The 27,995-nt window shown below is 38.4% G+C and overlaps 1 pseudogene; it reads left to right on the top strand.

Moving 5' to 3' along the window:
- The first annotated feature begins 12,808 nt into the window (after positions 1-12,808).
- On the top strand, positions 12,809-14,467 carry LOC133233605 (E3 ubiquitin-protein ligase RNF146-B-like; annotated as a pseudogene).
- The last annotated feature ends 13,528 nt before the right edge of the window (positions 14,468-27,995 follow it).

Here is a 27,995-nt window from a genome sequence, read left to right as displayed (position 1 = left end):
ACATGTGATCACCTCTGTTCATTCTAGTTCCATGGGTCTTCTATTCTTGATAATCCTCCATGTGAACTTAAGAGATGGCTAGCAGTCACTACTGGAGAAGGAAATGGCAATGCACTCCAGTATTCTTACCTGTAGAACCCTAGGGGCAGAGGAGCCTTGGTGGGCTGCCATCTATGGGGTTGCACAGAGTCAGACACGACTGAAGTGACTTAGCAGCAACAGCAGTCACTACAATTAAGTTAATGTCTAACTTCTCATCAGCTGTATAATTCTAAAGGCCGTATATATTCATTAGCATTATTTTCCAAAAAGTGAACAGTAAAAAGTAACTTTTCTATGAAGCTGTTGAATATGGACTAATAAAATTATAATTACTTATTAATAACACATTGAGAACATGGTATGAGCCAAGTAATATGCAATATGTTCCTCAGAGATATGGTGTAGACTGTTATAGTTGGTGCTCAGATTGTCTCTGCTAGCTAGATATTATTATCTTTAACATTTGAAGACAGAGTCTTGGAGAAGATGAATAGCTAAGGTCTTGAAATTAGGGGATATTAGACCTAAGAATCAAATCCAGTTATTAGATATATTTTATTGGCAAAAAAAACTTTAATAAAAGGTTCACAACTCAAAGATTTATAAGTTGAATGTATAATCTCATGAAGTAATAGAACTGGAGATTATTCTTTAGCAATCATCAAGCTCTCTGTGCAAAGAATTGATATCAGTCTCCATGATTCTGATTTTATTTTCATTGTTCAAGGTCCTTCTCCCATTTTAGTTATGCATTTTATTCATTTATCTATAGCCCCAACATTCATATTCTTTCCATTCATATTCATAGGCAATTAATTTCATGTATTAAGTATAATGTGTGAATATATATATTTTTTATATATGTAGTTTGGTTTTATTTACATAGATTTTTTTTAAGTTAGTAACACTTGAATAAAAACTCTTATTTAAGTTTTTATAAAAATGTGGTCAGAATAAGGTATTTAAAAAGATATAAAATGTATTCTAGAAACTTGATACAAAATATGCAGATGAAGTGCCATATACTGTGATAGGGAAACTGGAAAAATACAGAGATGCTAATTCTTCCAATTTTGTGTGAAAGTGATAGTTTCCATATGCTGAAATTGTTGAAGGCAACTGGAAACATTTAAAAAATGAGAGAAAATATTGAATATATTATTGAAAATATGTACAAGTGTGTAGTCATGTTTCAAAACTAAGGAAAAAGTCTCTATAAACTTTAAATAGAAAGGACATCTAAAGTCTTAGGGTAAGCCAGACCACCTGCTAGGAGCTAGCGTACTCCCTGACCTGGTGGTCAGTATCATCTTAATGACTTGGATAACCATGATGGTATGATCACTCACCTAAAGCCAGACATCCTGAAGTGTTGAAGTCATGTGGGCCCTAGGATGCATCACTATAAACAAAGTTAGTGGAGGTGATAGAATTCCAGCTGAGCTATTTCAAATCCTAAAAGATGATCTCTAAAAGTGTTGAAATCAATATGCCAGCAAATTTGGAAAACTCAGCAGTGGACACAGGACTAGAAAAGATCAGTTTTCATTTCAACCACAAAGAAGGGCAATGCCAAAGAATGTTCAGACTACCACAAGATTGCACTCATCTTACACGCTAGGGAAGTAATGCTCAAAATTCTCCAAGACAGGCTTCAGCAGTACATGAACTTAAAACTTCTGGATGTTCAAGCTGGATTCAGAAAAGGCAGAGAAACCAGAGATCAAATTGCAAACATCCAATGGTTTATAGAAAAAGCAAGAGAATTCCAGAAAAACATCTACTTCTGCTTCATTGACTACGCCAAAGCCTTTGACTGTGTGGATCACAACAAACTGGAAAATTCTTAGAGATAGAAATACCAGACCACTTTACCTGCCACCTGAGAAACCAGTATGCAGGTCAGAAGCAACAGTTAGAACTGGACATGGAACAATGGACTGGTTCCAAATTGGGAAAGGAGTATGTCAATATTGTCAGCCTGCTTATTTAACTTATAAGCAGAGTACATCTCGCAAAATGCCAGGCTGGTCGAGGCACAAGCTGCCATCTAGATTGCCGGGACAAATATCAATAACCTCAGATATGCAGATGACACAACCCTTATGGCAGAAAGTGAAGAGGACCTAAAGAACCTCTTGATGAAAGTGAAAGAGGAGAGTGAAAAAGCTGGCTTAAAACTTAGCATTCAAAAAACTAAGATTATGGCATCTGGTCCCATCACTTCATGGCAGATAGATGGGGAAACAATGGAAACAGTGAGAAACTTTATTTTCTTGGCCTCCAAAATCACTGCAGTTGGTGACTGCAGCCATGAAAGTAAAAGATGCTTGCTCCTTGAAAGAAAAGCTATGACCAACCTAGACAGTATATTAAAAAGCAGAAACATTGCTTTACTGACAAAGGACTTTATAGTCCAAGCTCTGGCTTTTCCGGTAGTCATATATGAATGTGAGAGTTGGACCGTAAAGAGGCTGACTGCTGAAGAATTGATGCTTTTGAACTCTGGTGTTGGAAAAAACTCTTGAGATTCCCTTGGACTGCAAGAGGATCAAACCAGAAAATCCTAAAAGAAATCAACCTTGAGTATTCATTGGAACAACTGATGCAGAAGCTGAAGCTCCAATACTTTGGTCTCCTGATGTGAAGAACCAAGTCATTGGAAAAAAAACCCTGATGCTGGGAAAGATTGAAGGCTGGAGAAGAAGGGGGTGGCAGAGGACTAGATGGTTGGATGGCATCACCAATTCAATGGATGTGAGTTTGAGCAAGCTCTGGGAGATGATGAAGGACAGGGAAGCCTGGTGTGCTGCAGTCCATGGGGTTGCAAAGAGTTGGATGAGACTGAGCAACTGAACAGCCACAGCTTCTTCCCTGAAAGGGAACAGATTAGGTAGTGCCTCAGACAGGTGGTTCAGATGGTAAAGAATCTGTCTGCAATGCAAGCAACCCAGGTTTGATCCCTGAGTCTGGAAGATCCCTTGGTGAAGGGAATGACTGCACACTCCAGTATTCTTGTATGGAGAATTCCACGGACAGAGGAGCATGCCGGGCTACAGTCAATGGGATCTCAAAGGGCGAGACACCACTGAGTGGCACTTTTACTTTCAGACAGGAATGGAATCAAAGCTGGGCTTCCAAGTGTTTTGCAGGGAAGAAGATGAAGATAGTGACTAACAGTAGGACATTTAACTTAAAGTTGTGGGAGAATAAAATACTTTCATCTCAATCAACCAGAACACAGAAAATGTTTTCTTTTCAATTTCAAGAAGTAAGCATAGTTAAAATAAAATGCAAAATAATATGGCAGAAATAAACTCAAAATTTCAGTAATCACTCATTGTAAAGAATATCAGATTAGATTAAAAAAAGTGAAATCCAAACACAGACATTTATTGATGAAGCAATTGTGGTTTCTCGAGAACACAGAAAATTGTCAGCTGGCCAAAGCACAGGATGTAGCAATATTCCCTAGGGGAGTCAATGGTTCAGGTTTCTGAGATCCTAATCTGACTCTGACTTAAGAGTCAGGCAAGGTGAAGGTGATTACATCAGGTCGACAGGAAAGAGAACTGTCTTCTCTAGCTTCAGCTTTAGGTATACTGAGCTAGAGCGGTTCTGTTTATGGGATAGATTGAATATACTTGATGGGCCACCGTATTTGGAGCAAGTGGTACTTTATACATTTTCTATTATCTCTCATAACATTCCTGTAGATGCTTTCTCATCTTACGGCAGGTTTTTTGCAAAGGTATTTTAAAAGAAGACTTTTTGGAGTAAACTTTTAAATTTTTCATGGCTTCACATTGTTGAGCCCTTACATTTAAAGTAAAATTTGTCTATATGTGATATTATGGCTCCAAAGGTCTTTTCTTTAGAAACTTTACAAATAATCCCCCAAGTCTTCTTGTCTCTAGTATTTCTGTTGAGAAGTTTGCCATCAATCTAATTATGTCTTCTCTGGTTTTTTTGTGTGCTTGTATTATACTCTAATCTGTCTATATGTGGGCTAGTCCATCTATTCTGCTTGACATTGTATCTCATCAATAATAGACATTCATCCTTTATCTTTTAATTCTTTGAAATTCTGTCATTATTTTTTTCAAACATTCTCTCTGATCGCTTTTTTAAAAATCTTTTTCTATTATTCTGGATATGTTATAACGTTGCCACTTCTACTCTTACTCCCCACATCTGTTAACATTTCATTTATATTTTCAATTTTGCCTTTCCTGACTGCCTTCTACAGCTTTATCTTCCAGCTCTGAAACTCATTCCTTGGCTCTTATCTTGTTTCCAATTAGCTTATAATAAGGTTCTTTTTTTCAGCTATCATAATACTTATACCTGTGTGCCCTCTTCATGACTATTCCTTCTTCAGCTTATCAGTAGCTCCACAGATGTAACCTTCAAACAATCCTTGACTACTGAATTAATTCTGGTTTATCCAGTATAGTATATAGTATTTTGTTGTTTCTCTTATATTTTTGTTGTACTCTTCTAAGTCTGACTATTTTGTAAGATTATTTCCCCCGAGAACATCAGTCTTTTTCACTAGGATTATAAAAAGTAGCTGAAACACCAATATTTTGGCCATTTGATGTGAAGAACTGACTCATTGGAAAAGACCCTGATGAAAGATTGAAGGTGGGAGGAGAAGGGGACAACAGAGAATGAGATGGTTGGATGGCATCTTCGACTGGATTGACATGAGTTTGAGTGAACTTCAGGAGTTGGTGATCGACAGGGGAGCCTGCCATGCTGCAGTCCATGAGGCCGTAAAAAGTCTGTACCCCAGTGTTCATCGCAGCACTGTTTATAATATCCAGGACATGGAAGCAACCTAGATGCCCATCAGCAGATGAATGGATAAGAAAGCTATGGTACATATACACAATGGAGTATTACTCAGCCATTAAAAAGAATACATTTGAATCAGCTCTAATGAGGTGGATGAAACTGGAGCCTATTATACAGAGTGAAGTAAGCCAGAAGGAAAAACACCAATACAGTATATTAATGCATATGTATGGAATTTAGAAAGATGGTAACAATAACCCTGTGTACGAGACAGCAAAAGAGACACTGATGTATAGAACAGTCTTATGGACTCTGTGGGAGAGGGAGAGGGTGGGAAGATTTGGGAGAAAGGCATTGAAACATATAAAATATCATGTATGAAACGAGATGCCAGTCCAGGTTCGATGCACGATACTGGATGCTTGGGGCTGGTGCACTGGGACGGCCCAGAGGGATGGTATGGGGAGGGAGGAGGGAGGAGGGTTCAGGATGGGGAACTTCCACATGTATACCTGTGGTGGATTCATTTTGATATTTGGCAAAACTAATACAATTATGTAAAGTTTAAAAATAAAATAAAATTAAAAAAAAAAAAACAATGGGAAAAAAAAAAAAAGAGTCAGATGTGACTGAGCGACTGAACTGAAGAACTGAACTGATCAATTGTAGCAGTGCCAAGCCCCAGCTTGTGAAGTATTTAATGGGTTTGGAGGTGAAGCATACCGCCAGAAAATGTTCCCAAAATGCCATAGACCAGGTTTGACTAACTTCTTTTTCTTTCCTCACTAAGTTACTGTTCCTCAGGGAACTTGGTTACCCTGCCTGATGCACTGATCTATGTTGAAAGAGTTTTCTTTCACTATGGTTGCCAAGCTACAGTTTGGAAGTAGGGGAAGAGGAAGGAACATTCAGTTAACCAGCTGCTCTTCACTCATCTGTTACCTACTTGGTAAAGGCTGTGTTGACCTGATAATTCTCTTCAGAAGTGAGGTAGCAGGAAGTTATCTGCATAGGAAACATGGCAGAGAAAAGGGCACTGAGAATTCTCCCACCCTGTTTCCTGCTGACTCTGACACCAGGCCTGTCTCTGCCCCTAGCTGCCGTTGCTCTTCCTTTGGGACTTAATAGCCACTCTCCCCTGTCCACTTCCTCATATATTTCTCAGAGCTTTATTTTAGTTCTTCAAATCAATACACATTTACTTCTGTGAGATTTCTAGGTTGAACTAGGGAAGAAGAGTCAACAGTTTGTGACATAATATTTTTACTAGTTACTGAAAGTCATTAAATACATACATAGACATGCACACACACACACACACACACTCATTCAGAAATGGGTCTTGTAGAGTTATTGTGAAATAGAAAAAGGTAACTAGAAACAATTTAAATGTATAACTGTGGGTGTACAGTGAATCAATAATTAGATTACACTAATTTATTGGAATAGCATAATTTAGATATCCAAGTGTTACTATTGATAGTTATCAGGAAACATTATTAAAGTAGAAAATATCCAGGTACAGAACATTATGATAAGTAAGGAAAATAAAAGACAAATATATAATAATGAAGATTTTTTTGATATCTAATTTATATCTAACATATTAACTGTGTTGACCTTTTGGGGGAGTGGGGTCTTTATAAAGTGGCATATATTTATTGTAACTTAAAATGTTAAATACATAGATGTATGACTTTTAAATTTTAAAAGTTAGTTTGCTAACACCATAAAAGGAAATTAGTTTCCTAAAATATAATATATGTTTTCACATATGTGCATAGAGAAATATTTAGATTTTATATTCTGGAAGAAGGTATTATATAGGATTGTATTCAAACTTTTATGCCAAGTAGCAAAAATCATAGAAAGGAAAAACAGAAAAACAGTTTAAAAATGTCATTTAAATGATTATATTGCAATAACACCTGTTTTATTAGCATTTATTAAAGGCTAGTGGAGGCTAATTCATTGCTCTATTTTATTTATATGTTTAAATTCCATACTAAATAACTTATCCATATAATATGAAACTGTGTAGAGGAACAATTTGCATGCTAACACAAATGAGCTAGTGAAAGGTGTCAAGTGATATTATTGAATTCAGAGCAAAAAGAGATTTCTTGAGATTATATAAACCAAGGCATCACTTGTCAGTTCATCTATTTAGAAAAGGTAGACAGAAGGGAAGACAAAAGCCAATATTCAAATTATCTGCGTGATTTGTTCTTTTTTGACTACAAATTGTCAATGTAAGAAGGATGGTGAGAAGAGACAGTAAAATCAAACATCATTTTCATCAGCAGATCAAACTCTCATTTTTAATGGTGTGAGCTATAATAAGCTTTAACAATGGAGCCACACTTACCCTCTCTCGGTTTGTCAGTTTCCATTTTAAAGTATGGTTTTTAATGACCTATCTAGAGATTTATTTTTTAAAGAACATGAATATATTTAGGTGTTTCATCTATCAAAAACTTCCTTTGCTATTCTGTGATCAGACTGTATTGTATAAGTGTGCTGGACCTTGACAGACAGTGTCAGTTCACGCTAAGGCTATGTCTACATGGATAGCAACACATTTCTGAAAAACGTTCCCACTCTAATCTGCAGTCAAATCAATTAGTGCTAGCTTGCTACATGCTGATTCAATCAGAACCTATAATTCATAGTTTTCATGGTAATTTCACCAGTAAAGTTGATGGAGAGCAAGAGTTACAAAAGATTTTTGCAAGTGTTTGCAAACACAAGTAGACACAATAAAATTAAGTTAAAATTCAAATAATTCTAAAGTCAACTCATTTTCTCAAGGAGTGTGTATGGATAGGGATATAGAAAGAGATTTTTTTTTTCCTGAATAGTTTTCTGCTTCTGCTTCCCAGGTCTTCATTCTTAAGAGACACATTACTTAGTAACTTGCATTAAATTACTTACTTTATTCTAGAACCTCGAGGTTGAATTTTGAGTTTTGAAGTATAAATTTAACATAGAGAAAAGCCAACTTGAGAAATAAGGAAATCTGGCCAATGAGTAAGAGAGTGAGGGCCAGAGAGAGAGAGAGAGATTTTGAGATTCCCAGCAAAATGTTTAAACAACCGGCCCAGCTTTGTTTAAAGGCAGAAAATTTCTGGACTTTTAAATCTTCAAGTCATCATTACCTACGTGATCACTTAAACCTCTATCTTTCAAAATGCAGAAATATCAGTGTTTTTCAAAATCTGTTTTGTTTTCCTTAAAGGAATTACAAAGAAGGGTGCCTGGGTGTGCCTCTGAATTAGTTCTGATTACTGCTCACTCACATCAACGATTAAGGCAGAATCCATGGTCTGAAGTTCTTGTTCCCTTAAAGGTGAAGTTCTGAGTTGGAAATATGCTTCTTTTCCATCACCCTCACCATCACAACAGTGATGAGCTGATAGTTACACCAGGTTCCAGAAATGTCTATGGGGCTGTCAGTAGGGCACAAAATCAGAATGCTGCCTTTGGTTTTCAGTTCTGGAGATCTGAATCTACATTTTGAGGAATTGTGCAGACAGAACTGCTGCTTTGGATTTACACTTGGTTGAGGGTAGGGAAGTCCTGCAGAAGAATTTCTAAATCACCAGCTCCTCAGGTGTTAGTCATGCAGCACTTTGACACTCCACACCTGCTGCCTGGACCAAAGCCTCCAGGCCTACCATTTCTGCAGTGGGACTAGCCTGTAGCAGAAGGTCTTCCTCCAGCCTGTGGGGAGCTAGAAGGTGCACTTCAGGGGTGCTGGACTATTGAACTGGCAACCTGCCACTGTACTCAAGATCTCTAATCCACTTTATCTCCCTTGTGAAGTCAAAGGACTTACTTGTGTGCAATTGCAATGTGAATGGATGCCCCCTGCAAGGCTGTCTACATGCTATTCTCTTTTTGGGGAAGCAGTTCTTTCAATCCACTTACATGACCCCTTTTTCTCCAGGACATGTGCTCACTGCCAACCAGCTCTAGTTAGTTTTGCCATCATCCATCAGAGAATATTGAGAACTGCCATTTTCCTCTAGTGCTTTTGGGCAAATCATTTATAATCTCTGCCAACATACACCCTGTCACTGTAGCTGTGCCTGGCCTCAGCTGTACCTTCTTCTCTTTTTCATTTTCCTTATCTGCCAAGCAGGAGTAGTAATAGTTCCTATCTTATAGGTGAGAAATAATGAGTTAATATATGTGAAGAATTTAAAACAATATCTGATATGTAAGAAATACTCAATTTGTTGTTTCTGTTGTTCAGTTGCTAAGTCCTCTCCGACTCTTTGTGACCCTATAGACTGCAGCATGCTTGACTCCTCTGTCCTCCACTATCTCCTGGAGTTTGCTCAAATTCACGTCCACTGAGTCGGTGATATTATCTATCTTATCCTTTGCTACTCCCTTCACCTTTTGCCTTCAATGTTTCCCAGCATCAGAGTCTTTTCCAACGAGTCAACTCTTTGTATCAGGTGGTGAAAATATTTGAGCTTCAGCTCTAGCATCAATCCTTTCAGTGAGTATTCAGAGTTGATTTTATTTAGAACTGACGGGTTTGATCTCCTTGCAGTCCCTTGGAAAAGACTCTAAAGAGTCTTTTTAACAGAACTACATTTGGAAAGCATCAATTCTTTGGTGCTCAGCTGTCTTTATGGTCCAACACTCACATTCATACATAACTAACCGGAAAAACCATAGCTTTGACTATATGGACTTTTTTTTTTCTAATTTTATTTTATTTTTAAACTTTACATAATTGTATTAGTTTTGCCAAATATCAAAATGAATCCACCACAGGTATACATGTGTTCCCCATCACGAACCCTCCTCCCTCCTCCCTCCCCATACCATCCCTCTGGGCCGTCCCAGTGCACCAGCCCCAAGCATCCAGCATCGTGCATCGAACCTGGACTGGCAACTCGTTTCCTACATGATATTTTACATGTTTCAATGCCACTCTCCCAAATCTTCCCACCCTCTCCCTCTCCCACAGAGTCCATAAGACTGTTCTATACATCAGTGTCTCTTTTGCTGTCTCGTATACCGGGTTATTGTTACCATCTTTCTAAATTCCATATATATGCGTTAGTATACTGTATTTATGTTTTTCCTTCTGGACTTTTGTCAGCAAAATTATGTCTGCTTTTTAATACATTGTCTAAGTTGTCATAACTTTGCTTCCAAGAAGAAAGTGTCTTTTAATTTCATTACTGTAGTTACCATCCTCAGTGATTTTGGAGCCCAAGAAAATAAAATCTGTCACTGCTTCCACTTTTCCCCTTGTATTTGCCATGAAGTGATGGGAGTGGATGTTGTCATCTTAGTTATTTAATGTTGAGTATTAAGCCTGCTTTTTCCATCTCCTTTTTCACCCTCATCAAGAGGCTCTTTAGTTCCTTTTCACGTTATGCCATTAGAGTTATTATTTATTATTATTATTTTATTGGTGTTACATTTTTTAAATACTATTGTTAATTCTGAATCACTGAATTCCAAGAGTATCTTAACCCAATGTTTTTAGAATCCAGAGTCTGAGAAAAGATCCTACACAATAGTGCTTTATTTGGAAAGAAAAGGTCCAGAAGCAACAAAATAAGAATAAAGAAAAAAAGAAAATAAGAGGAGGAAGAAAAGATAGCAATAAAAGGGTTATATATGAAAGAGCTGCAGAAAGCGTCACCAAAAACATAGTTGTTTTCTTGTGACCATTCATTCTGGTCAAAAGACTTATGAACTGCTTCTCTGAACATTACATTAGGAAAAGAAGAGACAACTGCCTTGGTCAATGTTTCTTACATGTTGTATCAACCCTTCTGGGTTGCACCATCTGTTCCCACCCCACTTTGGACAACTGATAGGGAAACCACCCCGCAGCAGTAGCAAGAGCAGGACACAGGAGACTTAGTATGCCAGGAGTAGTCTTCCCCTCCTGGCTTTCAGCTTGTGTCTGGGAACAGCCTGGTGAGCCTGTATTCATGAGTGGATGTTAAGTGGGTTCAAGGCATTTGAGTTTCAGCATGAAGGGAAGCCCTGGGGGGCACAAGGCAAGAAGTCTAGAAGATGGTGATAAGGCTCTGGCATGTTGCTTCCTAGTCTAAGTGACATGAGGGAATGGGGGCAGCTACCACATTAGTCCTGAGCTGTTAAGCAAGTGGCATTCCATCCCCTCTGTCCTACAGTGGTGACAAAGGAGTCCCCAAAGCTTCCCTTTAGAAAAGAACAAAATCATTCTAGTGTGGCTACCAGAATGTGGTTCATACCAGATGATCTTCCTGAAGGAACCTAAAAGGAGCACACAGAAAAAAATGGCTGAGGAAATCTGGAACGTCAACTAATTGGATCCAGTAAAATCAGATAAGAGCAACACACATCACATCTGAACACTGATCATGATTCTAATTCCCAGGTTTTTGTACCTTTCAATCAAAGAAGAAGAGAGGTATTTTCTCTCCCAGAGCTCTCAACTATCGCCCAAAATAACTTCAGGGAAAACCACTTGTGTCAAATACCTACCTGTGGACTAACAGTTTCATTCAAAGGACTGGGGGCTTTCTGGCCATCCAGATTGATATCTGTGCTCAAATTCCATCAATGGGTGCAGAATGGTGATTGACAAACTCAAGTCAGTGTGTTTGCAGAAGGGCAGTGCTCAGAAAAAGCATAGTAGAGTATAGGAGTAGCTTGACCTCTAAATGTGTGAGTTCTTTCTGCTTTCCTTTTTTGCTCTCTATCTGTGGCCTTCACAGCACATACTCCAGTTCTTTTAAAGAAATCTACCGACTGTACTTTGTCTTGGCGAAAAGCCATAGCAATTGCTATGAAAATAGATGCTTGTGTAATTATTCCACTGTCCTTTAACTCCTTGTGAATTTATCACTTATCACTGATCACTGTCTCACCTCCTGCTCTTCACTCTTGGTATATTTTTTTGTTTGTTTGTTTCCTATGAAAAATCCATTCACTTGAAAGATCTGTCTGTTCCTTTTATAAGATTGTATGTCCCTGAGCTCTGTGGGGTCTTCCCACTAGACAGTTTCCATTTGCATTATATCTTCCAGAAATCCCTGAATATTCAGGTTTGCCTTTGTCACTGTTTTTGACTTTCCAGAAATATATGCTTTTCTTCTCATTTTTAATATTGATACTGTCATCTTAATAGGACTTAAGAAAGGAAAGGGGCTAAATAATTGTGCTTCATAGGCATCATAATGCAAAAAAAATCTAATTCATCACTGAAGTGCAGCAGAAAAGTTCTTTAAAGTAAGTGCCCAATAATAAATAAATATGTTGTTAAGAAACTTTCATAACCCAAATGAAGTTGCACTTTTAATTTCTGATTTTCCTGCCTGTTATATTTAACATTGATTCACAACTAAGAAAAGTAATAAAATATTTTGGGTTTTAATTTCTCCTTCATGCACAGAGGGTCTTCCTTACCAGTAGAATCATAGTCAATGAGTGCAAATACATATCACTTTATCACTAATGATTATCATTATGCTTTCAAAGCACAATTCAACAACTGTCTCTTTCTTCATTCACAGCTATACAAAAGTAGAATTATAAAAAGCCCAGGTTCAAGGATCTGAGATAAAAAAAATACAGATTTAATATGGATGATACTTTAAAAAAATATTTTGTAGATCCTCTATAGGAGGAAAAGTCATTTTTGCTTTTTGTTTTTATTTTGGATCTGCCCTGCAGTAGACCATGCTGTTTAAAATCTTTTAAATGATAACTTCTGAAAAATCTTTTGGAATGTATTTAGATGATGTAACTGTAACAAAATGGATGTAAACACAAAAAATAAGTTTGTATTTAGTTGAAAAACAAAAACTTGCATCTTTGTTGAAGAACTGCATTGATTTTTATTTAATATTTCAACAAAAGAATTGATTTGGCCACAGCCGAAGCCGCCTCGCCGTCTTTTCTCTTCGGCCTCCGAGCCTGCAGCGGCCGGGAACCTCTGTGGCCACAGAGGATGATCCAGCAATGGAGGAGAAAATTCTGCAAACTGGCTGATTACTCATGAAGATAAGATTTTATTTTTGTGGCAGGCATCTGTGGGGTCTGTAATAGAAATGATGGCTGGCTGTGGAGAAATTGATCACTCTATAAACATGCTTCCTACAAACAGGAAAGCAAATGAGTCCTGTTCTAATACTGCACCTTCTCTAACTGTCCCTGAATGTGCCATTTGTCTGCAGACATGTGTTCACCCAGTCAGTCTGCCTTGTAAGCATGTTTTCTGCTATCTGTGTGTGAAGGGAGCTTCATGGCTTGGAAAGCGATGTGCCCTCTGTCGACAAGAAATTCCCGAAGATTTCCTTGATAAGCCAACCTTGTTGTCACCAGAAGAACTCAAGGCAGCAAGTAGAGGAAACGGTGAATATGCCTGGTATTATGAAGGAAGAAATGGGTGGTGGCAGTATGACGAGCGCACTAGCAGAGAGCTGGAAGATGCTTTTTCCAAAGGTAAAAGAGCACTGAAATGTTAATTGCCGGGTTTCTGTATGTTGCCGATCTTGAAAATATGGTACAGTATAGGAGAAATGAACATGGACGTCGCAGGAAGATCAAGCGGGATATAATAGATATACCAAAGAAGGGAGTAGCTGGACTTAGGCTGGACTGTGATGCTAATACTGTAAACCTGGCGAGAGAGAGCTCTGCTGACGGAGCGGACAGTGTACCAGCTCAGAGCGGAGCTTCTGTTCAGTCGTCTTCTGTGAGGCCCCTGACGTCAGTAGACGGTCAGCCAACAAGCCCCGCCACACCATCCCCTGATGCAGGCACTTCTCTGGAAGACTCTTTTGCACATTTACAACTTGGTGGAGACAGCATAGCGGAAAGGAGTCATAGAGGGGAAGGAGAAGAAGAGCATGAATCACCATCTTCAGGCAGGGTACCAGCACCAGACACTTCGATTGAAGAAACCGAATCCGATGCCAGTAGTGATAGTGAGGATGTATCTGCGCTTGTTGCACAACACTCCTTGACCCAACAGAGACTTTTGGTTCCTAATCCAAGTCAGACAGTATCTGATCGATCAGTGGCAGCGGGTGGAACAGTGAGTGTCAGATCTCGAAGGCCTGATGGACAGTGCACAGTAACGGAAGTTTAAATAAAAGTTTTCAGATCCATGCTTAAGATGAAAATGGTTATCTGAATATTTTTGCCCACATAACATTATACTCATCCCCAGTAGTGCATTTTGGGAGTTGGGGTGGGAAGGGGTATGGGAAGGATAGACTTGTAATTAATATGTCTAACACATCTCTGTTGAGAAATTTATTTAATATAAAGAACTTGGGTGTTAATAGTTGAGAGCTGTTTAGTAATAACGCAGTTTTCTTGAGGTCCGTTTATTTTATAGTTTTTTAAAATACCTTCAGTTCTTTTGGCCAACGTGTGTGTATTTGTGCATTAATGGTCCTCATCTGACTATTGCATTGGTTCATATTTTTCTGCATGGATTGACGTAAAACCATTACCAAAATTTGGCACCTACAAGATGTCTGGTATCAGTATGAACAGAAAGCTTAAATAACGTGAGAACAAATGTGAATTTGGGGTTTTAAAATAACAACTACTTAACAGTAAAGTTACTGAAATGGAAATGTAAAGGAAACAGCTTATAACTTATGTTTCAGAATCTTGTTTGTAACACACTTCATGGCGTTCTCATAGGCTTTGCTGTCTAGTCCTTGTAGTTAAGAGGTTTCTCTTGATCCACATTTTTTTTTTGATTACAGACTTTATAATTTAATAAATATTAGAATTTATCAAAAAAAAAAGAATTGATTTGGGAAGTTGACTTCGTATTTGTTGCATTTAATATGTTCTAAGAACTATTTATGATAAAATTAGAGCAGAATAAAGTAGCCTGCATGAAGTGGATTGCATTTTCTGTAGAAACAATTTTGTAATTTCAGGTTGAATTCCAGACCAAGAACTCAAAATTAAATAAACTTTAACTTTAAGAGAATAATTTTATGGCAACTTGTTATTAATCCAAATATTAATATTATAATAAAAAGGTCATGATACATGCATAATACTTATAATTGCATTGAAGGGTTTCAAAAACATTTGATAAGTAAATAAAGCCAGACACAAAGAGCAATATACTATAGGGTTTCACTTATATGAGATTCTAAAAATAAAATAGCTATAAAATGGAATTTGGGGAAGATGGAAATGTTCATGATTCTAGAGATTGTTCCTTGTTTTATACATTTAACAAAGTTCATTAAATTGTACATTTAAAATTGGCAAATTTAAGTGTTTAAGTTGCATCTCAATCAAATTAAAAAAACAATAAAAATCCCCATGGATCTCTTACAGTCACTTTTACAATAAAGATCAAACACTAGTATGTCCTGAATATATCTGCACTGTTCATTTTGTGTCATCTTGAGACTTACTTACAGTTTCTGTTTGGTTTTTGTCCTATTTTACTATCTGTCTTTCTAAATCATCACATTCCTGTCACCCTGCTATCCCTCCCCCACATAGGTAACCATATGCTGTTAGCTATGATTGCAAAACTCTTCCCTAACTTTTATCTACCAGGTCCATCAATTAGTACTCTTTCTTCAAGTTAAGAACAAAAATCACTTCAACAGGGATCTTCTCTGGCCACCTGTATTACAACAAATTAGTTCCTTTTATAAAATACCCTCAAAATCCCCTCTTTTGCCCTAGAATGTTTTTCATAAGTGTAAGTTGTAAACATTTTGTTTTTCTTCTGACAGTATTGTACACTGTCCTGCATCTTGACATTTACAATGTAAGACAAGAGGGTTGGGTAATGCAAGGCAAGCTAATCAAAAGAGATACATTTCTTTAGCACAAAACTTCAGGAGAGATATGCCAATTGGAGGCTAATCTTGGCTCTGTGAAAAGTTCATCCTGAGGCTAAACTGCAGAGAAATCCTCTTCTTTTTCTCTCCTACCATCTACCCTGGGGCCTATCTATTGGTGGAAATGATAAATGAGTGATAATTCATATAAGAGGCTGAAGAAGGTGAAAGAGAGAGTGAAAAAGCTGTCTTAAAACTCAACATTCAAAAAACAAAGATAATGGTATCTGGTCCCATCACTTCATGGCAAATAGATGGGAAGCAATGGAAAAAATGACTTTATTTTCTTAGGCTCCAAAATCACTGTGGATGGTGACTGTAGCCATGAAATTAAAAGACGCTTGCTCCTTGGAGGAAAATCTATGACAAACCTAGACAACATATTAAAGAGCAGAGACATTACTTTGCCTACAAGGTCCATTTAGTCAGAGCTGTGGTTTTTCCAGTGGTCATGTACAAATGCGTGAACTGGACAATAAAAAAGGCTCAACAACAAGAATTGATGCCTTTGAATTGTGGTGCTGGGGAAGGCCCTTGAGAGTCCCTTGAAGTGCAAGGAGATCAAACCAGTCAGTCCTAAAGGAAATCAATCCTGAATATTCACTGGAAGGACTGATGCTGAAACTGAAACTCCAATACTTTGGCCACCTCATTAGAACTAACTCATTAGAAAAGACCCTGATGCTGGGAATGACTTAAGGCAGGAGGAGGGGGGATGACAGAGGATAAGATGGTTGGATGGCATCACAGACTCAATGGACATGAGTTTGAGTAACTCTGAAGGATGGTGAAGGCAGGGAAACCTGGTGTGCTACAGTCCATGGGGTTACAAAGAGTCAGACGTGACAGAGCAACTGAACAACATATAAGAGACTGAGCGTGAAATAAAATGTGGGAGTTAAGAAATAAGTGATAAGGAGCAAAGGAATATAGAGAGATCTCTCAGAGAAGAATTTATTTTTTCTGGCAGCAACATGTGCTGGTTATATGGGAGCATTCTCAAAATCAAGAATTGAGGCTTACCCACTACAGGAACTGAGGCATTGTGATATAGGGGAGTAGAGTCATGTATTTGAATTTCCACCCACTTCTGTATAAAATGGATATAAGACTCATATCCAAGGAAGCAATTTTTTGGACAGCACATAGGATTTTCTGCTTCTGTTTGTCAAACAAAGTTGATGTCATGAAATGTGTTTTCTCCCTTTATAAATTATGGGCAGAATTTAGGTGTTATTTATCTCCCTGAAGATAGGGACTCAATCTTTCTTGTTTGCTGTGATGTCCTTCACACCTAACACCTTGTCCTGCAATACCCAATGAACATCATTAAACTAACAAAATTATATTCTGAAGCAATAAATCACTTTTAACACTTCTCAAACTTTGCTTGACTACTCCATATCTAGATTAGACTATGAATGCTCAAACTTGTCTCACTATTGGGTATTTGAGAAAAGATAAGGAGAATCAAAGCAAGCTTGGGTTTAGTCCACTATCATTCAGTTTTGGTTGTGATTGGTCTATACAAAACCAGGGGGCATATTACTCAAATCAAACAAATATATATCTGGGAACAATCAGGTACTTTATGAAGTAGAGCCTGAAAAGAGTAAGATGATTTATGTTTTTAATTACACAACCTATATTGATCTTCATGGGTAATTTAGATAGCTTTTTCTCAACTAAAGTGTAAAAATTATATTTTTGCTGATACTCATAGAGTTAGAATTTAAAAGTTGGAAAATTTTTTAAAGCTGGGATTGAAGAGATCATAATTTTAAAGGGCATCATTGGAAAAAATCTCTGTGTAGATAAAAAATGGTAAAAAAAAAATCAATTTCATAAGATTCTATTACACTTACTGTCTCCAAAACACCAGTAAACTGATGAGGTACTTATTTAAATAGGCAAAAAAAAAAAAAAAAAAACATATAAATGAACAGTATCAAAGGCAGAGAGAATAGGGTCAAAATTCTAGCAGAAAGACAAGTGGTGCTTATACTATCAGAATGGAGAAAACTGGGATGGGGTCAGGGGTAGAAAGGAGGTTCAGGAGTGTGGGGACATACATATACCTATGGGTGATACATATTGGGATATGGCAGAAAACAATACAATATTGTAAAGCAATTATCTTACAATGAAAAATGAATATATATCTATATAATATAACAAATTCTGTAGTGGGATTATAAGGTGAAAATATGTTTAGTTTTGTAAAAAACTGTCAAACTGTCTTCCAAAATGCCTGTACCATTTTGCACTCCTACCAGCAATGAATGAAACTTTTTGCTGCTCCACATGGTAACCAGCATATTTTGGTGTTGTCAGTGTCCTGGATTTTGGTCAGTCTAATAGCCTTGTAGTTGTAACTCATTGTTTTTTCTTTAATTTACATTTTCTGAGACATACAAATAGAAAGGCAAAGGAGAAAAGGAAATATATACCCTTTTGAATGCAGAGTTCCAAAGAAACCAAGGGGAAATAAGATAGCATTCCTCAGTGATCAATGCAAAGAAATAGAGGAAAACAATAGAATGGGAAAGACTAGCAATCTCTTCAAGAAAATTAGAGAACATTTCATGCAAAGATGGGCTCGATAAAGGACAGAAATGGTATGGACCTGACAGAAGCAGAAGATACTAAGAAGATGTGGCAAGAACACACAGAAGAACTGTTCAAAAAGATCACAACCCAGATAATCACGATGGTGTGTTCACTCACCTAGAGCCAGAAACCCTGGAATGCAAAGCCCAGGGGGCCTTAGGAAGTATCATTGAGAACAAAGCTAGTGGAGGTGATGGAATTTCAGTTGAGCTATTTCAAATCCTAAAAGATGATGCTGTGAAAGTGCTGCACTCAATACGCCAGCAAATTTGGAAAACTCAGCAGTGACCCCAGGACTGGAAAAGGTCAGTTTTCATTCCAATCTCAAAGAAAGGCAATGCCAAACAATGCTCAAGTTACCGCACAATTGCACTCATCTCACATGCTAGCAAAGTAATGCTAAAAGTTCTCCAAGCCAGGCTTCAATAGCACATGAGCTGAGGACTTCTGGATATTCAAGCTGGAATTAGAAAAGGCAGAGGAAGCGGAGACCAAGTTGTAAACATCTGTTGGATCATCAAAAGAGCAAGAGAGGTCCAAAGAAACATCTACTTCTGCTTTATTGACTATGTCAAAGTCTTTGACAGTGTGGATCAAAATAAACTATGGAAAATTCTTCAAGAGATGGGAATACCAGACCACTTGACCTGCCTCTTGAAAAATCTGCATACAGGTCAGGAAGCAACAGTTAGAACTGGATATGGAACAACAGACTGGTTCCAAATTGGGAAAGCAGTAAGTCAAGGCTGTATATTGTCACCCTTCTTATTTAACTTATATGCATCATGAGAAATGCGGGGCTGGATGAAGCACAAGCTGGAATCAAGATTGCCAGGAGAAATATCAGTAAGCTCAGATATGTAGATGATACCACCCTTACAGCAGAAAGCGAAAAAGAATTAATGAGCCCCTTGATGAAAGTGAAAGAAAAGAGTGAAAATGTTGGCTTAAAACTCAACATTCAGAAAACTAAGATCATGGCATCTTGTCCCATCACATCATGGCAAATAGATGGGGAAGCAATGGAAACAGTGACAGACTTTATTTTTTAGGGCTCCAAAATCACTTCTGATGTTGACTGCAGCCATGTAATTAAAAGACGTTTGGTCCTTGGAAGAAAAGTTATGACCAAGACAGCATATTTAAAAGCAGAGACATTACATTCCCAATAAAGGTCCGTCTAGTCAAAGCTATGATTTTTCCAGGAGTCATGTATGGATGTAAGAATTGGACTGTAAAGAAAACTGAGTACCAAAGAATTGATGCTTTTGAACTGTGGTGTTGAAGAAGACTCTTGAAAGTCCCTTGGACTGCAAGGAGATCCAACAAGTTCATCCTAAAGGAAATCAGTCCTGAGTATTCACTGGAAGGATTGATGCTGAAGCTGAAATTCCAATACTTTGCCCATCTGATGGGAAGAACCGAGTCATTTGAAAAGACCTCAATGCTAGGAAAGATTGAAGGTGGGAGTAGAAAGGGACACGACAGAGGATGAGATGGTTGGATGGCATCACTGACTCAATGGACATTAGTTTGAGTAAACTCCAGGAGTTGGTGATGGACAGGCAGACCTGGTGTGCTGCAGTCCATGGGATCATAAAGAGTCAGACAGAACCGAGTGACTGAACTAAACTGAATGACATATGATACTGAGCATCTTTTCACATGCTTCTTTGCTGTTTATCTTCTTTAGTGAGATGTCTGTTCAGGCCTTTTGCTTGCTTTTAAATCAGGCTGTACATTTTTCTTATGATTAAATTTTGAAAGTTCTCTATTTTTAAAAACAGTTCAGTTCAGTTCAGTTCAGTCGCTGAGTCGTGTCTGACTCTTTGCGACCCCATGAATCACAGCACACGAGGCCTCCCTGTCCATCACCAACTCCCGGAGTTCACTCAAACTCATGTCCATCGAGTCGGTGATGCCATCCAGGCATCTCATCCTCTGTCATCCGCTTAATCCTTTATCAAATGTTTCTTTCATAAATACTTTCTCAGAGTCCACAGCGTGTCTTCTCATTTACTTGACAATGTCTTTTGCAGAGCAGAAGGTTCTAATTTAAATGAAGTTAAACTTATCAATCTTCCTTTCATGAACCATATCTTTGGTGTTGTGTCTAAAAGGTCATCACTGTGCACTTACTGGGCTTCTCTGGTGGCTCAGTGGTAAAGCATCTACCTACCAATGCAGGAGACATGGTTCAATCCCTGCGCCAGGAAGATCCCCTGAAGAAGGAAATGGCAATCCACTCCAGTATTCTTGCCTAGGATATCCCATGGACAGAGGAGCCTGTCAGGCTACAGTTGATGGGATTGCAAAGGAGTTGGACATGACTTAGAAACTAAACAACAGCAACATGTACATATTAGCTGGGGCACTTAACTCACTTGAACTCAATGTGGCTGTATGATTTGATAATAAGAATAGGAGTGATATATATTGTTTAAAGACAGACGCTTTAAGACCCAGCATATTGCTTTTATTTGTAAAACCAAATAAACGCTAGCGTTGTGACCAACAGTTATTCTAGGCTATCAAATCACATCCCAGAGTGAGAGCAACACAATATGGAGCAGAGGCTTCAGTCACCCTTCAAAGGACATGTTCAGTTAGTTCAGTTCATTCACTCACTCGTGTCTCTTTGTGACCCCATGGACTGCAGCAACCAGGCCTCTCTGTCCATTGCCGACTCCCGGTGTTTACGCAAATTCAGTCCATTGAGTTGGTGATGTCATCCAACCATCTAGTCCTCTGTCATCCCCTTCTCCTCCTGCCTTCAATCTTTCCCAGCATCAGGGTCTTTTCAGATGAGTCCATTCTTTGCATCAGGTGGCCAAAGTATTGGGGTTTCAGCTTCAGCATCAGTCCTTCCAATGAATACTCAGGACTGATTTCCTTCAGGATGGACTCATTGGATCTCCTTGCAGTCCAAGGGACTCTCAAGAGTCTTCTCCAACACCACAGTTCAAAAGGATCAATTCTTTGGTGCTCAGCTTTCTTTACAGTCCAATTCTCACATCCATACATGACTATTGGAAAAACCACAGCCTTGACTAGACAGACCTTGGTTGGCAAAGTAGCTTTTTAATATGCTGTCTAGCTTGGTCATAACTTTTCTTCCAAGGAGTAAGTATCTTTTAATTTCATGGCTGCAGTCACCATCAGAAGTGATTTTGGAGTCCCCCAAAATAAAGTCTGTCAGTGTTTCTACTGTTTCCCCATCTATTTACCATGAAGTGATGGGACCAGATGCCATGATCTTAGTTTTCTGAATGTTGAATTTTAAGTCAACTTTTTCACTCTCCTCTTTCACTTTCATCAAGAGGCTCTTTAGTTATTCTTTGCTTTCTGTGATTTTTATAAGAGTATTATTAATCTGCTATAAATAAGAAAATACCAAATAATACTGATACACAGTTCTTCCTCCCTCTATTAAGTTACACCCATGGTGTCATTTTAAGCTAAAATTCTTTCCAGTCATAGAAATGTTCCCCAAGGAATGTCTTTACAGAGAATCTATATTTTATATTTACCTAATATATTCAGTAACTGAGATTTTTGTCACTTACAGTTATATACTTTAATGGCTGTGTTTAAACATATTTTTTAATCAAGCAGAGTGAAAGACTCTTGCATTCTTTACCAATTTATTTGCTGGCCTCACATACTAAAAAATTGGAAATGTAACTTTCATGCATTTCAGAAATATTTTTAATTGAATCTAGTTTTTAAATGTGTGTGATATATGATTATTGCTTAACAAGAATGAGTAAGAGAACAAGATGAGTAGAGTTGAGTATGAGTTGAAACAAGTACTTCAGTCTATAAAATAGAAACATCTATCAGATATCTGAGGGCATCCATAGAGAATATCCTTTTAATTTACAAGGGTTCAGAGGATATCAGTTCTTAACTGAATGACATCAAACAGAATCATGAAATATATTCTCAAGCAGCATTGCTGTACTGTTTAGTTTTTAAATCATGGCATAATGTTAATGTCTGGAGAAGGCAATGGCACCCCACTCCCATACTCTTGCCTGGAAAATCCCATGGACGGAGGAGCCTGGTGGGCTGCAGTCCATGGGGTCGCTAAGAGTCGGACACGACTAAGCGACTTCACTGTCACTTTTCACTTTCATGCATTGGAGAAGGAAATGGCAACCCACTCCAGTGTTCTTGCCTGGAGAATCCTTGGGATGGGGGAGCCTCGTGGGCTGCCATCTATGGGGTCGCACAGAGTTGGACACGACTGAAGCGACTTAGCAGCAGCAGTAGCAATGTTAATGTCATTGTTAGGAAGTTAGAATAGGAAAAAAAGGAGTCCAAAATGGTGGTGGCTAAAAGACAAAGGAAGGGAAAAGCACATGAAAATGGAACAAAAGAAAATCTGCAGACCAAAGTGAGAACTTCTGGTAAAACAAACACACCCCCTTCCTGGCTAGCCCAATTTGCACAGGGCAGGCCTGGGGGAGGAGACAGAACACATAAAAAGAGGAAGCCAAGACAGATTGAGGCTTCTCCTTTGTGGTCTGCCTGCCTTCACACCTCGAGGGTGTACTTTGCTTTGTTGAATAAAACTCTGAGCTGTAACACTGGTCCATCATTTCAAATCTTTGCTACAGAGAGACAGAACTGAGGAAATTACACACTCCCCCGACATTATTAATGTATCTGTAAAGACATGCAGAGGTCAAGGATTCAGGGAGAGAGAAAAATAGAGAAAGAAGGATGTGTATGTCTATATTTTCTGAGAATTTGGAAAGATGATGTGACTGCATTGAATAAACTGTATTAATAGTGTATTTATAGCCACATTCATAAGAACCTGGAATGTCAGGTCCATGAATCAAGGCAAATTGGAAGTGGTCAAACAAGAGATGGCAAGAGTGAATGTTGACATTGTAGGATGCAGCGAACTAAAATGGACTGGAATGGCTGAATTTAACTCAGATGACCATTATATCTACTACTGTGGGCAGGAATCCCTTAGAAGAAATGGAGTAGCCATCATGGTCACCAAAAGAGTCCAAAATGCAGTACTTGGATGCAATCTCAAAAATGACAGAATGATCTCTGTTCATTTCCAAGGCACACCATTCAATATCACAGTAATCCAAGTCTATGCCCCAACCAGTAACGCTGAAGCAGCTGAAGTTGAACGGTTCTATGAAGACCTACAAGACCTTTTAGAACTAACACCCAAAAAACATGTCCTTTTCATTATAGGGGACAGGAATGCAAAAGTAGGAAGTCAAGAAACACTTGGAGTAACAGGCAAATTTGGCCTTGGAATATGGAATGAAGCAGGGTAAAGACTAATAGAGTTTTGCCAAGAAAATGCACTGGTCATAACAAACACCGTCTTCCAACAAAACAAGAGAAGACTCTACACATGGACATCACCAGATGGTCAACACCGAAATCAGATTGATTATATTCCTTGCAGCCAAAGATGAAGAAGCTCGATACAGTCAGCAAAAACAAGACCAGGAGCTGACTGTGGCTCAGACCATGAACTCCTTATTGCCAAATTCAGACTTAAATTGAAGAAAGTAGGGAAAACCACTAGGCCATTCAGGTATGACTTAAATCAAATCCCTTATGATTATACATTGGAAGTGGAAAATAGAATTAAGGGCCTAGATCTGATAGATAGAGTGCCTGATGAACCATGGAATGAGGTTCGTGACATTGTACAGGAGACAGGGATCAAGACCATCCCCATGGAAAAGAAACGCAAAAAAGCAAAATGGCTGTCTGGGGAGGCCTTACAAATAGCTGTGAAAAGAAGAGAAGCGAAAAGCAAAGGAGAAAAGGAAATATATAAGCATCTGAATGCAGAGTTCCAAAGAATAGCAAGAAGAGATAAGAAAGCCTTCCTCAGCGATCAATGCAAAGAAATAGAGGAAAACAACAGAATGGGAAAGACTAGAGATCTCTTCAAGAAAATTAGAGATACCAAGGGAACATTTCATGCAAAGATGGGCTCGATAAAGGACAGAAATGGTAGGGACCTAATAGAAGCAGAAGATATTAAGAAGAGATGGCAAGAATACACAGAAGAACTGTATGAAAAAGATCTTCATGACCCAGATAATCACGATGGTATGATCACTGACCTAGAGCCAGATATCCTGGAATGTGAAATGAAGTGGGCCTTAGAAAGCATCACTACGAACAAAGCTAGTGGAGGTGATGGAATTCCAGTTGAGCTCTTCCAAATCCTGAAAGATGATGTTGTGAAAGTGCTGCACTCAATATGCCAGCACATTTGGAAAACTCAGCAGTGGTCACAGGACTGGAAAGGGTCAGTTTCCATTCCAATCCCAAAGAAAGGCAATGCCAAAGAATGCTCAAACTACTGCACAATTGCACTCATCTCACACGCTAGTAAAGTAATGCTCAAAATTCTCCAAGCCAGGCTTCAGCAATACGTGAACCGTGAACTTCCTGATGTTCAAGCTGGTTTTAGAAAAGGCAGAGGAACCAGAGATCAAATTGCCAACATCTGCTGGATCATGGAAAAAGCAAGAGAGTTCCAGAAAAACATCTATTCTGCTTTATTGACTGTGCCAAAGCCTTTGACTGTGTGGATCACAATCAACTGTGGAAAATTCTGAAAGAGATGGGAATACCAGACCACCTGACCTGCCTCTTGAGAAATTTGTATGCAGGTCAGGAAGCAACAGTTAGAACTGGACATGGAACAACAGACTGGTTCCATATAGGAAAATGAGTACGTCAAGGCTGTATATTGTCACCCTGTTTATTTAACTTCTATGCAGAGTACATCATGAGAAACGCTGGACTGGAAGAAACACAAGCTGGAATCAAGATTGCCAGGAGAAATATCAATAATCTCAGATATGCAGATGACACCACCCTTATGGCAGAAAGTGAAGAGGAACTAAAAACCCTCTTGATAAAAGTGAAAGTGGAGAGTGAAAAAGTTGGCTTAAAGCTCAACATTCAGAAAACGAAGATCATGGCATCCGGTCCCATCACTTCATGGGAAATAGATGGGGAAACAGTGGAAGCAGTGTCAGACTTTATTTTTCTGGGCTCCAAAATCACTGCAGATGGTGACTGCAGCCATGAAATTAAAAGACGCTTATTCCTTGGAAGGACAGTTATGACCAACCTAGATAGCATATTCAAAAGCAGAAATATTACTTTGTCAACAAAGGTTTGTCTAGTCAAGGATGTGGTTTTTCCTGTGGTCATGTATGGATGTGCGAGTTGGACTGTGAAGAAGGCTGAGCGCCGAAGAATTGATGCTTTTGAACTGTGGTGCTGGAGAAGACTCTTGAGAGTTCCTTGGACTTCAAGGAGATCCAACCAGTCCATTGTGAAAGAGATCAACCCTGGGATTACTTTGGAAGGAATGATGCTAAAGCTGAAATTCCAGTACTTTGGCCACCTCATGCGAAGAGTTGACTCATTGGAAAAGACCCTGATGCTGGGAGGGATTGGGGGCAGGAGTAGGGGATGACAGAGGATGAGATGGATGGATGGCATCACTGACTTGATGGACGTGAGTCTGAGTGAACTCCAGGAGTTGGTGATGGACAGGGAGGCCTGGCATGCTGTGATTCATGGGGTCGCAAAGAGTCGGACATGATTGAGCGACTGAACTGAACTGATAGCCACATGACCTGATTTTAAGATAATCCCTTGAATATGAGTAATTCAAGAGACTGCCTGGACAATAGAGCTCCAAATATAATATACAAGAGACTTAGATTAATTTTTGAAACTGTAAAGTACATATAAATAAACTGAATTGATAATATTGAGAAAGCTATTTTGTAATGAGGTATATATTTGGCATCCAGTTATGTTTTCTAGTTCAGCTTTTGAACCAGATACTTCAGTATTACAACTAATATATATAATTGAGAATGAGTCTATTCATCAATGTTTTTAGAATTAGCATTTGGTATAGGCATATAATATGTATCTGCTGCTGCTGCTGCTGCTGCTAAGTCGCTTTAGTCGTATCCGACTCTGTGCGACCCCATAGACGGCAGCCCAACAGCCTCCTCTGTCCCTGGGATTCTCCAGGCAAGAATACTGGAGTGGGTTGCCATTTGCTTCTCCAATGCATGTAAGTGTAAAGTCAAAGTGAATTCGCTCAGTCGTGTCCGACTCTAGTGACCACATGGACTATAGCCTACCAGGCTCCTTGGTTCATGGGATTCTCCAGGCAAGAGTACTGGAGTGGGTTGCCATTGCCTTCTCCGAATATGTATCTACATATGGCTGTATATCCAGATCACTCTCTAATGTTCAAAAATGCATATAATTTACAAACTCTGGTTCACAAACTATGTATGCTGCTGCTGCTGCTAAGTCACTTTAGTCGTGTCGACTCTGTGCGACCCCATAGATGGAGCCCACTAGGCTCCTCTGTCCCTGGGATTCTCCAGACAAGAACACTGGAGTGGGTTGCCATTTCCTTCTCCAATGCATGAAAGTGAAAAGTAAAATTGAAGTCGTTCAGTCATGCCTGACTCTTAGCGACCCCATGGACTGCAGCCTACCAGGCTCCTCCGTCCATGGGATTTCCAGGCAAGAGTACTGGGGTGGGTTGCCATTGCCTTCCCCAAACTATGTATAGACACACTTTAACCTCTGTTTACTCACAGATAAGTATCAATAATAAATGCTTTGGATTGCATTAAGATAATTTGTTAATTATCTCAACCTAAACAACACTTCTCTTTTACTTAAAAACCTTTATACTTATAAACATTAATTCTAAAATCTGTTCATAGATCTTTAAATATATCTATGTCAGAGTTCCCCTTGAGTTCTATAAAAGGCTCTGATATAAATTTTGTATTCATGCCTTGAATATTTTAACATGAGAAGTAACAAATAACTATCATTGTGATCAAATAGGCGATGTAGCCTAGAGTCAGCATCCTGAATATATAACTTTCAATTGTAAAAGGGAGACACCTTCTTTTTGTCTTCTTGGATCAAAATTTGCAAGCTCTGTAATTTGCTTGCTGCTCACAGAAACAAAGCAAGCCAAACTCATACAGCAAGTGTATTCTGAAAGCTACAAATATTTGCTATTCAGAAAACCTCAATGAGGGTTTAGTTATTTAAAACTAAAGAAAGAAAATTACTATTAATAATTGGTTTCAGCTAATGAAATGTTTTTATGCAAATAGGTGAACCCTAAATATGACCTGGAAACAAAAGACTGCTTAACAGTTACTATTAAGCAATACATTAGTAGATCAATTAAACAGAACTTCTTTCTAATGACTGTGCTCTACCCTTGTTGCCATAGAAACCTGGAAAGAAAAAGCTCCAGAATGCTAATCGCATGAGAAACACAACAAAATGTTTGTAAACATACACCTTGAAATTCGTATGATCAGTTAAATAATAAAAGGGTGATACAAAGAATTTCCCAGCACAAGAGGAAGGACACAATTCAGAATTCAAGGTAGTACATTACTTTTTTTTTTTTTTCATTATGCAGATGAGCCAAGAGGCTGCCAAACATGATTATGGGTCACACTCATATGCATTAGCTAATATAAGGAAATAGTCTGCTTTTGGGATTTGAAAGAAATTGTATCTGAAGTCATCTAACATTAAGGACTTGTGAAAAATTTATGTAGATTATTTTTCAAAGTGAAGATGAAAGCCAAGATAGGGTTAAAA

This window comes from Bos javanicus, chromosome 20, assembly GCF_032452875.1.
Source record: "Bos javanicus breed banteng chromosome 20, ARS-OSU_banteng_1.0, whole genome shotgun sequence".
Taxonomy (NCBI): Eukaryota; Metazoa; Chordata; class Mammalia; order Artiodactyla; family Bovidae; genus Bos; species Bos javanicus.
This window is presented reverse-complemented; position numbering and strand designations above follow the sequence as displayed.